This window comes from Doryrhamphus excisus, linkage group LG17 (genome assembly GCF_037039965.1).
Source record: "Doryrhamphus excisus strain RoL-2023G ecotype Guam linkage group LG17, RoL_Dexc_Guam_v1.1, whole genome shotgun sequence".
NCBI classification, from domain to species: Eukaryota; Metazoa; Chordata; class Actinopteri; order Syngnathiformes; family Syngnathidae; genus Doryrhamphus; species Doryrhamphus excisus.
The window spans coordinates 12791074-12804942 of record NC_136373.1 but is presented as its reverse complement, the minus strand read 5'-3'; the positions used below and the strand labels follow the sequence as shown (position 1 = coordinate 12804942).

Here is a 13869-nt window from a genome sequence, read left to right as displayed (position 1 = left end):
CTAGTGACGCTGCAGCTCAGAAACATCAGCCATACAAAGCCAGGCAAGGTGTAACAGGAAATCGATGCCACCTCCAAGCACATCAATGCACCGTCTCACGTTAACACCAGAGGCCTTCTCACTCTCTTTGTTCCTGCTTCATTCCTGCACTTTGCCTCTTTGAACGTATTGTCTATTTTGAGAAAGGCTTTGCTTAAAAATGATGAGGCCTCACTGGAAGGATGATGCTGCTTGTCTGAAGGAGGTGTGCCCCGGAGAGAGGGGGAGTCGGGTTTCTTCCCACCACGTCTTGATGATGTGACGACAGCTGCAGGAATGCAACGCTAATTCTCCTAACTAGAGAGCTCGGTTACCGTGTCAGAGTGGGTGGTCAAGCCAGATAAAAATGTCTGATTATTTTGTCACTCGTGTTTATGCACAGCAGGATTGTGGCAGTGTGTGTGACTTGTACACAGAGCCCCAGCCAGTAGCGTGTTTCTGGCTGGACTGTAACACAAAAGTGGGCCACTTGGTTTGGCAGTAGAGTGGGTCATGTTAAAATTAAAGGCATGAATGTTAACTTTATGTGGAACTATTTTTTACTGGGAATGCTCTGGTCAGGGTTTTATGCTGCTGATTCCGATACCGATCATCCATGTAGTATGATCGTCCGATACCAATCACATGGTTTAACCGTACATTATTTATATTTATTTAAGATGGTATTGGTATTTCTCAGGGGCGCCTTTAGACAATTCCAAGGGCCACGGGCAAATAAATGTTGTGCGAATTGTCTTCCCCCCCCCCTTGATTTTAGACGAGAAATGGGAGAAAATCAGAAGAAAAATAGCTTTTTCTGAAAAATTACATTTCAAGCATAACTTTCACTTTGAGACATCAAAATAACAATTTATATATGAATAAAAATTTGGGTAGTTAGCGCGCAGGCCTCACAGCTAGGAGACCCGAGTTCAATTCCACCCTCGGCCATCTCTGTGTGGAGTTTGCATGTTCTCCCCGTGCATGCATGGGTTTTCTCCGGGTACTCCGGTTTCCTCCCACATTCCAAAAACATGCTAGGTTAATTGGCCACTTCAAATTGTCCATATGTATGAATGTGAGTGTGAATGGTTGTTTGTCTATTTGTGCCCTGTGATTGGCTGGTGACCAGTCCAGGGTGTACCCCGCCTGTCGTCAGAGAGCTGGGATAGGCAGCTCTCTGACGCATTTGGCCCGCGGGCTGCGAGTTTGAGACCCCTGGTTTACAATGATATTATGGAGATACTCCATAGTAGTGGATTTTCTTTTGGCACACGTCATCTTAAATTCAATATTTGCCAACAAAACAGCAACACAACACAAACACACATTCATTACTTTACCAGCTTTTGAGCTAAACTTGATTGTCTCTCAGTTATTATACATGTGTACATCCATATAACGTATTAGATACTCAGACTGCAGTATATTTGTACTAAGACCAGTATATAGCCCCCCGTTTTGTTATTCTCCACTCTCTCACACCTCCACACATAAACAAGGGTGTTTTGGCCCACAGTGTCGGTATATGTGCATTGAGGTTAAAGGGTGGCTGAGTCTGCAGTGTCCTGTGAATGTCTGCTACAGCATGGCGTTGAGGAGAATGGCCAGCGGGGGCACACAGAGGCGACGTGAGAGTAAACTGTAATTTGGCATGTAGGCTGAATGGAGTTGTTTGTCACGGAGGTTAAGCCATTACTGGGACGGAGGGGTTGGCCTTGAGTAAATCAGAAGCGGAGGGGTAGCCTCGGGTGGTGTTGATACATTCTGCGGCCTGGTTGGGGTGTTTGACCAAAAAGTGCGGTCCAGCTTTCACCTGTTGACTCCAATTAACATGGCGGCGGGTTAACACAGATGCTGCTTGCGGGTGCTTGTGCTTCTTCTTGTACACCATGCAGTTGATTTCGGTGACATCAGACATCGGTATATCCGATCTGGATTGTGAGCTCAAAATTCAGACTAGACCCCAAGGATTAGGTTCCATGTCTGATTATGCAGGGCTGGACAATAATTATGTACCGATGGCCCGGGGCAAGTTAAAACAAAATTGGGGCTATTAAATCCAATCAGTGATATTCCCGTCGGGCAAGTGCACTTTGGCATGCCATACTACGAAGAGTTTTTCTTGTTGGGTATTGATAATTCCGGTGGTAATTTGCAAACCAATCAAAGTCCATAGTCCGCGTTTTACCCACACCCGTTCTTGTTTGCGATCAACCAATCAGCGATGGTTTGACTAGGAAAACATCTATCATGGCGTCCCTGCCAACATGGTCTAATTCTTCAACAACTTGTGAAGGAAAACAGCAAAAAGTGATGAACCAGTGCCTCCTAAACAAGTATTTTATTAGCGGCAGCAAATCAAATGATGGCACAGGTGAGTGAATCACATTGCTGTGACAATTTGAAGTGGTCACAATGAAACACCACCCATTAGATCCAATACCAAGTGCTGATTTTGCACAAGCTACAAAATCTAGCGCTTCCATTTCTCTGTGTATTTTTCTCACCTTTGCTTCACAAATTATTGTTTGACCATTGAGCTTTTTTTTCTGGATTAAAAACACTTTATTAGTACACAAATGTGTCAGTTAAATAATGTTTCATTGTGGTGCACAACTTATAAAAGTGCCTAGAAGTCTCTTGACAATGCAGATTTCCATGCAACATCATGATCTATGTAGGAAAACAACCACAAGAAATGATAATCATTTCATCTTTATTTGAGATTCTCATGTGATGCCACAAAAATGAGATGATATCATTATGGCAGTCTTTTCATTTTACATGGGGCAAGTTTGGGCAATTGGTTCTCACCTTAAGGATTCCCCATGAGCAAGTCATTTTTGTTTTTAATGTAGAGCCCTGTTATGCGTGTTATATAAATGCAAACCAGCATCATCATCATCATCATCTACAACAAAGAGGCACAGTATAGCTGAGAGAGTGAATTTAAAAGTGCCGACAGTCGGCCGCAGTCAACTGTGTGGGAGAATTTGCTCTCCAACCTTCACATTCACATCCATCTGTGAGACTTGTGGGTGCAGGCAGGACAGTTTATGACAATACCACATGCATCTCTTTTCAACTTTTTATCCTCATTGCAAATAGGTCATGTTTTTTTTTTTATTGCAATATGTGGCATTCACATGTCTGTTTTGGCTTTAGTGCTCAGCTAAATGAAAATACACAGTGAGTAAGGGGACATTAATAGCTACTGTAAATGGGGCTGAAATTGTAAAATGGAGAGAGACGAGGAAAAGAGGATAAAGAAAAGGAGATGGCAAGCAAAACAGAGGGTGGTCACTCTCTTAGTGTTTTTGCAAGATCAGATATCACATCTGCTGAGGACACAAATCGATCTGCATTAACAAAAGAGGACCGGGCTCTCGACTCCATTAGCTGGCAGCTTGGTTGCATGTGTAAGATCTCTTCTCTGACACCCCACCACCTCACTTCAGTCTGGTATGATCATGATTTTGAGTTTCCATATCCAAAATATGCTTTTGTGACCCTTTTGTTTGGGTTCTCGCCACAGTTATTTCGCAGGGTTTGTGTTCTTTGTAGCAAAAACAATTGTCCAATTCTGATTTTTATCCGGGCTGCACGGCGGTCGAGTGGTTAGCGCGCAGACCGCATGCTTGGGTTTTCTCCGGGTTCTCCGCTTTCCTCCCACATTCCAAAAACATGCTAGGTTAATTGGCCACTCCAAATTGTCCATAGGTATGAATGTGAGTGTGAATGGTTGTTTGTCTATATGTGCCCTGTGATTGGCTGGCCACCAGTCATAGCGACCCTAGTGATCAGTGGCTATTTTTATGCTTGAAAATGCTTAATTTAGGCAATGAATGTGTGCATTTTTTTTTACAAACAATAGGCTGTATTCATCCACAAAACAGCAATTTTTAATTTTTGAAAACATCAATATGGTGAGTTTTCTCCGGGTACTCCGGTTTCCTCCCACATTCCAAAATCATGCTAGGTTAATTGGCGACTCCAAATTGTCCATAGGTATGAATGTGAGTGTGAATGGTTGTTTGCCTATACGTGCCCTGTGATTGGCTGGCCACCAGTGCGGGGTGTAACCCGCCTCTCGCCCGAAGACAGCTGGGATAGGCTCCAGCACCCTTGCGACCCTTGTGAGGAAACGCGGTAGAAAATGCATGAATGATTTTTATCCATTAAAATTAATTTTCAAGTCACCCATATTTGAGGTCAACGTGTTTACAATTACTGAAAACCTCAAACAACCCATAAGAAGTGCACACATCCCTTTAAATATCTACACAGGCATCAACATTGAGCATAGATTGGCTCTGCGATTCCATAGCCTACAGCACAGGTCTTAAACACGCGGCCCGCGGGCCAAATGTGGCACACAGGACACTAGTTTGAGGCCCCCGCCTTGATATGAAAGTTTGATATGGATGCTGTATGGTATCATGTACCCAGAAAAAATTATTACGTTTGATTAATGTTTGCGAGTTAGCATGTGTTACCATGCTTTGGTTCCGATTTTCTACAATAAAAGCTCTGATAAAACATTCCACTGGTCTAAAAAATCTTACTTTTTATTTTTCTACACAAAATAAGATGAAAAATAAATAAACAAATCAAGAATAAAGAAAATCAATCAATCAGTAATAAATAAATATAATAATAATAAAACGGCAAATAATAAAAACTTAAGAAACCACATATAGTTGGTGGGTAGACAAATTATTTTTTTCAGATTAAAATGAACAAAGCATTATTAGAGCCCTGTAGACATGACAAAACATGACTATAGTCACATTTATACTCTTTTTATTTACAACATATTGCACAACTGCAGGGTCTTGAGACACATGCTAACTCGCAAACTAGAGAGCTAGCGACCTAAACGGTAGCCTTCAAGTTATTTCCAAAAACTTACCACTTCCACACGGATAGGGAGGATAACTATTAACAGTTATTTAACCTTTAACATGAACATTAATCAAAGGTAATAATTTTTTCTGGGTACATGATACCATACAGCATCCATATCAAACTTGCGCGGGCCGCACTAACATTAAACTTTCATATCAAGACGGGGGCCTCAAACTCGTGTCCTGCGGGCCACATTTGGCCCGCGGGCCGCGTGTTTGAGACCCCTGCTCTATATAGATGTCTCCCCCACACTGTGTTATTTTCCAAAAGCATGCAGTTGGAGTAGTCTTTTGTGCGCTAGGTGGGCTCCGTCTTTAAATAGATCGCCTTTCTGTCACTACACACCACACACGTATGGACAGAGTGTGTCAGTTTACCGGAAGACCGCACAAAACTGAAATAATCTGCCCTCAGAACAGAAGCACCCCTCTATGAGCACTCCTTTTATTTGCACATTTTACTACATGTGTTTGCAATTTATGGCACAAATGTCCCAAATATATCATCGGTGTGACTGCCTGTAAATGCAGTAACTAGTCATTTTGTCAAATTACATGTCACGGTCGCACCGAAACAACATTAAATATTTCCCCCGTCAGCGTAATGTTGGTGTGGTTGCGTAGTAAGGTGTTTGCACATGTTTGCAATTTTCAACCGGGATTGTTTTGATGGTGTTGTGTTGTTTCTACGCTTTCCAAAGTGCTCCGCGTTGCTAATCTGATATGGAGAACTGTTCCTGTTCCCGGGCACCCTGCTCCGTTTTCCCGTCAGAAGCCATCAGTCTAACAGACAAAGGGACAAAGCGACGACAGATGGGTGAAGGTTCCTCACTGGGAAGTAGAGTATTGAAGGTGTGGTGCTGCAAAATGGTCGACAATGAGCACATTCACGTAGATACAATACGATGCCTCGAAGCTTGCAGCGGTCGGCAACAACGCTCAGAACAACGCTCCTATTGATAAACAAAAAAAAGAGAGAGAAGGTGAGAGATAGTGTTGGATATTTTGATGAAGAAAGCGTCATAAAGGAGTAAGACACAAACGCTAGCGGCTCCTTGTGACTCATCCCACCCGTCATCCCACCAGGCCACCATGTGTTGCCGCCCTATGCACCCCTCCTGCCTCCTTTTCTTTTCTGATAAGCCCCGTTCTATGTGGCGGCTCGTCGCTGTGTGAGCGTGTTTATTTTAGGCCCGCGTGAGTCACACTTCCTGTACTCTTGCCAGTGAGGCAACGCTCTATGGAACAGCGGGAGACGCGTTCATTCTCAATTCTCTCTTTCTCCGCTCGTGTCTCTCCTTCTCCTTGATAGGCCCGGGCCTCGCTGCTGCGTAATGCGGGGGCTCGCTTGAATGGATGACACTCTGGAATTCATTTACAGATGCAGCACACGCCGGCAGGAACGGGAAGCTATACGTAAATGACACATGTAGGCAGAAGGTTCATTAGTCACGAAGGAGGCCCACCTCTACAGTACCAACATGTAGCCAGGAAGTGATACTTGCAAGGAGATGCCCCAAATAATGCAGGGAAAAACCTGTTGGCTTTGTTTGTAAACAGTGTAAACAGTGATCTGATTTGTTTCTACTGGCTGGATTCCAGGTGTGTAAGAAAATATCATTTCGGCGATATATCACGATACTTTGTTCCACGATACTGTATCGATATTAAAAAGTATGATATGGATTTTTTAGGTATTTATCATAGACTGTATATAGTATTTATTCAAGTGCAGACACGGCAAAGGTTCATTTGTGATTTGAATTCAAACCTCCAATCGTTAGGTGGCAGCACTTACGTAGTCAATTAGGCAAGAATGTCCTCACACATAAACATAGTTCAACATGGCAGAATGCGAGTATGTTAATTGCAAAGAACTACAGAGTAGCCCGGATGATGTCGTATGATGACATGATAGAGGGGAGACAGAGCTGGACAACAATGACTTCCAGCCGGGAGCTGAAAGCAGACAAACAGGCATGTTTTGTAATAAAAACCTAGTAGGACTCATGCAGTATATATATGCAGTATATTCCCAACACAACAGGATTCAAGATTCTTTCAGCACTGATTGGGTTACCTGACTATAGTGTTTGGTAATAACTAGGGGTGTGTATTGGCAAGAATCTGGCGATACGATACATATCACGATACGAGGCTCACGATACGATATATCACGATACTGTTAACAAGGCGATATTTTTTTGTTTTTCTTGTAGTTAAAGATTATTTCCTGGAAAAACTGAATTACACCAGCAATATGCACTTACTAAACACATTTTTATTCCATTAGAACAGTATCAGGGCTCTATGTTAAAAACAAAAATGACTTGCCCATGGGGAATCCTTAAGGTGAGAACTACTTTCCTGAACATGACCCATGTAAAATGAAAAGACTGCCATAATGATATCATATATCAATATATGCTGATAATTCATCAGATAATAGTACTGATGCATTGTATTTGGAGGAATGTCTGAAAATTTGTGGAGATGTATGTTAACATGGCAAGCCATGCTACCTTACACATCGTAGTCGTAGTAAGCAGCGATATTTATAAGTTGTGCACCACAATTAAACATTTGTGTACTAGTAAAGTGTTTTTAATCCAGAAAAAAATGCTCAATGGTCAAACAATAATTTGTGAAGCAAAGGTGAGAAAAATACACAGAGAAATGGAACCGCTAGATTTTGCAGCTTGTGCAAAATCAGCACTTGGTATTGGATCTAATGGGTGGTGTTTCATTGTGACCACTTCAAATTGTCACAGCAATGTGATTCACTCACCTGTGCCATCATTTGATTTGCTGCCGCTAATAAAATACTTGTTTAGGAGGCACTGGTTCATCACTTTTTGCTGTTTTCCTTCACAAGTTGTTGAAGAATTAGACCATGTTGGCAGGGACGCCATGATAGATGTTTTCGTAGTCAAACCATCGCTGATTGGTTGATCACAAGAACGGGTGTGGGTAAAACGCGGATTGTGGATTACAGACCGCGGTCTAAATAAACGATTCTGATTGGTCCATTTCAAGATTTGCAAGGATTGGTTTGCAAATTACCACCGGAATTACGCAGTCCGGGTTTTACCAACACCCAACAAGAACCGCTTTAAAAAAACTCTTGGCAGTATGGCATGCCAAAGTGCACTTGCCCGACGGGAATATTAATGATTGGATTTACTTGCCCCAATTTTGTTTTAACTTGCCCCGGGCCATCGGTACATCGTTATTGTCCAGCCCTGAGTATGTTATGCTGCATCACAAACTTTCCTATGTAAAAACTTCAAGTGTAGCATTTGGATAAATAAAGCTTTAACATCCATCTTTAAATTAAAAAAAAAACACATAAAAACAAATAAATGAAATGATGTCTCAATGATCCAGCTCAAATGTTGACATTCTATTAGCTGTGAAAAAATGCAGAGTATACAGTCCCTGACTTATCCACCATCAGAACAGTATTTTTGTGGAACAAAGTAACTAACATCAGTAAAAAGTCCTTTTAGGATGCTTGAAATAACCATTATTTAACAAAATAGTGATATCAATTTGAAAAACAAAATACCTGCAATATCACAGTACTACTTTTGTAGTATACAAAAGGACCTTCGCATTGCTTGCTAGCGGCAGGTCCTCATGGTGTCTCGCACATTTGTCGTGTTTTCCCGAATACTTTATTGGGGCACGACACATTTTCCAAACGGCATGGGTTTTGTCAATTTGTGCACACCCTACTTTGTGTAGAAATCCAAAATGTGTCCACACTTCAGCCTTGTACGCCGCAGGGGCTGCTGTTATGTGCTGGCATTCTGCCATGTTGAACTGTGTTTATGTGTGAGGACGTTCTTGCCTAATTCTTGCCTATTAATTGACTACGTAAGTGCTCACATGGCTTTTTTCATTGTTTTTATATTCCATTCTTTTGTCAACCAGTCAGTGAATAAGAGTGTTCTTCACTCTCTACAAGTATCCTCTACTGTACCACTGCAACTGGTAACCCAAGAAAAGAGTGCTAAAAAGTGGGATAATATTGTATGGATATTTTGCGACCCTTTGCAATGGAAATGAGACCAAATGCTTGGTGCAAACACAGCTTGTATAGTATAGTCTAGATCAGGGGTGGGCAAACTACGGCCCGGGGGCCACATCCGGCCCGCCAAGTGTTTGAATACGGCCCGCCCAATCTTTCCAAAGTATTTCATTTAAACTCAACATACAACCTGGCATCATGGCCTGAGCCAACCTTTTGATGGTTTTATCAATTTTGTTTTTTGACATGGTCTGTTGTTTACAAAGTGCTCCTGAAAAAAGGGACACAAGCACATATTAATAATAATAATAATTATTATTAGATTATTATAATTATTATTAGAACTATTATGATTATTATAATTATTATTAGAACTATTATGATTATTATAATTATTATATTAATGCTAATTATTATATTAATTATAGACCAGGGTTCAATTCCACCCTCGGGCATCTCTGTGTGGAGTTTGCATGTTCTCCCCGTGCATGCGTGGGTTTTCTCCGGGTACTCCGGTTTCCTCCCACATTCCAAAAACATGCTAGGTTAATTGGCCACTCCAAATTGTCCATAGGTATGAATGTGAGTGTGAATGGTTGTTTGTCTATATGTGCCCTGTGATTGGCTGGCGACCAGTCCAGGGTGTACCCCGCCTCTCGCCCGAAGACAGCTGGGATAGGCTCCAGCACCCCCGTGACCCTCATGAGGAAAAAGCGGTAGAAAATGAATGAATGTTTTTGGAATGTGGGAGGAAACCGGAGTACCCGGAGAAAACCCACGCATGCACGGGGAGAACATGCAAACACAGAAGATGGCCGAGGGCGGAATTGAAACCTGGTCTCCTAGCTGTGAGGTCTGCGTGCTAACCACTTGACCGCCATGCAGCCGAATTTTCTGCATATATTATTTTCTATAAAATTTACATTGTCTGGAATCAAAATCGCCTCAGTCTTGGTCGTTTTTATTGGACCTTTTGGAAGGAATTAATAACAAAAACCAAGGTACTGTATCTCGTTCAGTTGGAGTTACTGAATATTTTTTGGGAAAAAAAGAATAATATTCATCTCTCGGCTGTGTCTGCTTTTAGTTTCACTTTCCTGGTATGCCACCAAAAAAAAAAGACAATTAATCATTGGACTTGGAGAATATAAATTGCCCTTAATTTTCTACCGTACGTTTCCCCCTCCCCTCCTAACATTTATACAGTACAGTGGAAACATTCATTTGGTGTCCCCCCCCTTATTTCTCCATCACTGTGTTTTTTACCTCACCCCCACCCTCTCTGCCTCTCTCGCAAACACACCCACTCAAGCAGTCATATCCGCTCTCACTCTCCGGCTCTCCATGCTTGTCTCACAGAGCCTGTGAAGCGTCTCTGAGGGGGGAAGACCAGACTGCTCTGTCAGGTAATCTCAACTCTTGTCTCCGAGAGACGCCCCTCTCCCATTTCTCTCCGTCTCATTTAAATCTATCTTTGTCTTGCACTTGTCTCACTTTTTACTTTTTTTTTTTTTTTTTAGTTCTTCTTCAGTACCTGTCAGATGAAGGTAAAAAAGGGTATTCTTAGCATCGCAACTCTTGGAAATTGTGTAAACATTTGGTGCAGTAGCTGCCTTTGCTCATGTCGTGTTTCACTGTTTGTTTGTGCGGGTTAGCAACTTCACACCAAAAGTAACCGATACTGATAAAACTTTGCAGGGGGGGGGCATAAAGTAAAGAATGATGCGTGAATTATTAGAGAGATTCCATATAGTTTCATTTATGGACTTTTTTTTTTTCTTCATTTGTTTGGCAGTTGGCAACACTGCCACCTACAGGGCTGGAGTGGAAGAATTGAATTGAATTGAACCACATTGAACCATAAATAAACATCGGCCTGCTTAGTTTTAGTTAGGTACAGGATTTTACTTACTTTGCTCTCAACATTATATCGGAAAACTGTACTTCTCGTGTTGTATATTGAGTAGTTAATATATTTATTTTATTCAAATGTTATTTTTCATTTGCCCCAATGAAAAAATAATGAATTATTATTAATTAAATACATTAAAAATTATAATAGTAATTCTAATCATACACAATAATATATATAATAATATAATATATATATATATATAATAATAATAACAATATTAATAATAATAATAATATTAATAATAATAATAAATAAATAATATATAATAATAAATAATACAATTATTACATAAATGTTTTTTTATTTTATTGGTTTGTTAACCTAGCATGTTTTTGGAATGTGGGAGGAATCCGGAGTACCCGGAGAAAACCCACGCATGCATGGACAGAACATGTAAACTCCACACAGAGATGGCATGTGGAATCAAACTCGGGTATCCTAGCTGTGTGGCCTGCGTACTAAACACTCGGACCACCGTGCAGCCCTATTTTAAAGTTGACCATGATTTTTTAAAAATACAAATGTGATATTTTGATATAAAATAGTTGTAATTTTACCGTACCTGAAAGTATTATTTATTGGGTATATTTATTAGGGATTATGAATGATGCGCATTAACGGTGGTAACTAATTAATTAGTTTTTAATTACGTTATTAATTACGTTTTAGCATATTGTTTAGCAAATTGTTTTAGCATAATTAACGCATATGCCTCCTAGTAAGCCACGCCTCTTTAACTCATTCAATCTCAGCCGTTTTTTCAAAAGCCGTCCCTCTCGATTTTGAGTTCCATACAAAATGATCCAAAATGAAGTTTCACACTTGATAACGTCAGCATGGCCGCATCTGAGTCTTGGCGTTCTACCTGGCTCTGATTCTTGTGTTGAATTTAGCGTCACGTATTGAAAGTCGAGGAAAATCCTTGTCAAAAATCCTCTGGTCTCAGACTGAATGATCCTTCCCAAGCATCTAGAGACTAACCGAGGGCTTCTGGTATGTTGTTTCATCAGCGAGTGGCGTCCCTCAAGGAATGAGACTCTCGTTCATGGTTTTGCTTTAAGGTATGCTTTTTTTCCCCGTAACTGTGACAGATGATCATTTCAGCCTCTCAGGTGTTATTCTACGTTGTATTAATCATGACAGTACTATACACGGACATCAACCGGCTGTCACGCAGCGGATGTCAAAGGTCATGCCAGCTTGTCAATCCATGCGGCGGGCCAAGCATTTCCCCTTCTCACTTCCTGCTGCCAGTGTGTGTTTGTAGTCAGAGAGGATGCTGGGAGATAAATTTAGACCTACAGCTCCCTCTCCATCTGCCGTTGCTCAGAGTAGGTTTGTTTCCATGGGAACCAGCACCAGGCTACCACCAGTTAGAGAATCGGGAGAAAGAGGCATGTGTTTGGGGAGGTGAAGGGGGATGACAGAAGCTTTTTTTTAAAAAAAAAAGCACTTGAGAGAGTTTATCTGTCCTCAGGGCGCAACATAATTTATTATTTAGCTCATATTGATATCAATGGATGCATGTGTGTATTGATGAGGAAATGAATGAGAGCAGGAGTTGAGCTAAGTGTTTGTTTTATTTGACACGCAGCTCTAGAAGTGGAGTGTCTGGACTCGACAAAGGAGAGGTGATGTGGTGTTCAATGTGTGTGTGCGTGTGTGTGCGTGTACTCCGGCACATCTGCATGCCAGGGCTTTCCTAAATACTTGGCACATATACTGTATTCTCTCAGATGACATCACACAACAAAGCACTACAGAATTTTAGCAATTATTTTGTGAATTTTGAAGTCATCAAACGCACCAAGACCTTGATAGTTAGTACTTCCGTCTTCCGTTCATTCCGGCTACAAACTGTAGTAAGATCCCACAAAAATTACAACCTCATATGGAATTTTCATTTCATTTCAGGCCATATTAGTCACAAGAGGTTGGATTATTTAAAATTTCATTCATTCATTTTCTACCGCTTATCCTCACGAGGGTTGCAGGGGTGCTGGAGCCTATCCCAGCTGTCTTCTTCGGGCGAGAGGTGGGGTACACTCCGGACTGGTGGCCAGCCAATCACAGGGCACATATTAAAAAAAAAGGCACAGGACACATTTTTCAAAAGCCGTCCCTCTCGATTTTGACTGATTTTTCAGGCACACAGAATATTGTGTTCTTGGGCTATATTAAAATGGTAATATACTCATTTTTCATCAGAAAAAAAGTTTGTTTCTACCGTTTTCCTTTCTTTAGTAAGCAGCAGTAGAACATCGGTAAGTTTCAGAAAAATATTTGTGAGAAAAAAAGGCTTTTTGTGACACAAATAGCTATATATATATTAATTCATTCATTCATTCATTTTCTACCATTTTTTCCTCACGAAGGTTGTGGGGGTGCTGGAGCCTATCCCAGCTGTCTTCAGGCGAGAGGCGGGGTACACCCTGGACTGGTGGCCAGCCAATCACAGGGCACATATAGACAAACAACCATTCACACTCACATTCATACCTATGGACAATTTGGAGTCGCCAATTAACCTAGCATGTTTTTGGAATGTGGGAGGAAACCGTAGTAAACCCACACATGCCCAGGGAGAACATGCAAACTCTACACAGAGATGGCAGAGGGTGGAATTGAACTCGGGTCTTCTAGCTGTGAGGCCTGCACGCTAACCACTCGTCCACCGTCCAGCCCCATCAGAATTATTATTCTTTCATTCATTTTCTACCGCTTTTTCCTCCCGAGGGTCTTGGGGGTGCTGGAGCCTATCCCAGCTGTCTTTGGGCGAGAGGCGGGGTACACCCTGGACTGGTGGCCAGCCAATCACAGGGCACATATAGACAAACAACCATTCACACTCACATTCATACCTAAGGACAATTTGGAGTCGCCAATTAACCTAGCATGTTTTTGGAATGTGGGAGGAAACCGGAGTACCCGGAGAAGAACATGCAAACTCCACACAGAGATGGCGGAGGGTGGGATTGAACCCTGGTCTTGAT

General features: G+C 41.5%; 1 protein-coding gene across 4 annotated transcripts in view; it reads left to right on the top strand.

The window, feature by feature from the left end:
• The window catches only part of hivep3b (HIVEP zinc finger 3b), a 71689-nt gene that overhangs the window by 26217 nt on the left and 31603 nt on the right, over nt 1–13869 (top strand). For 2 of the 4 annotated variants that reach the window (XM_058083365.2, XM_058083364.2), the window contains one exon: nt 10321–10367. The exons of the other annotated variants lie outside the window; for them this stretch is intronic. The gene's annotated coding sequence lies outside the window, so the exon portion shown is untranslated. The remainder of the gene's footprint in view (nt 1–10320; nt 10368–13869) is intronic. 4 annotated transcript variants of the gene reach the window in all.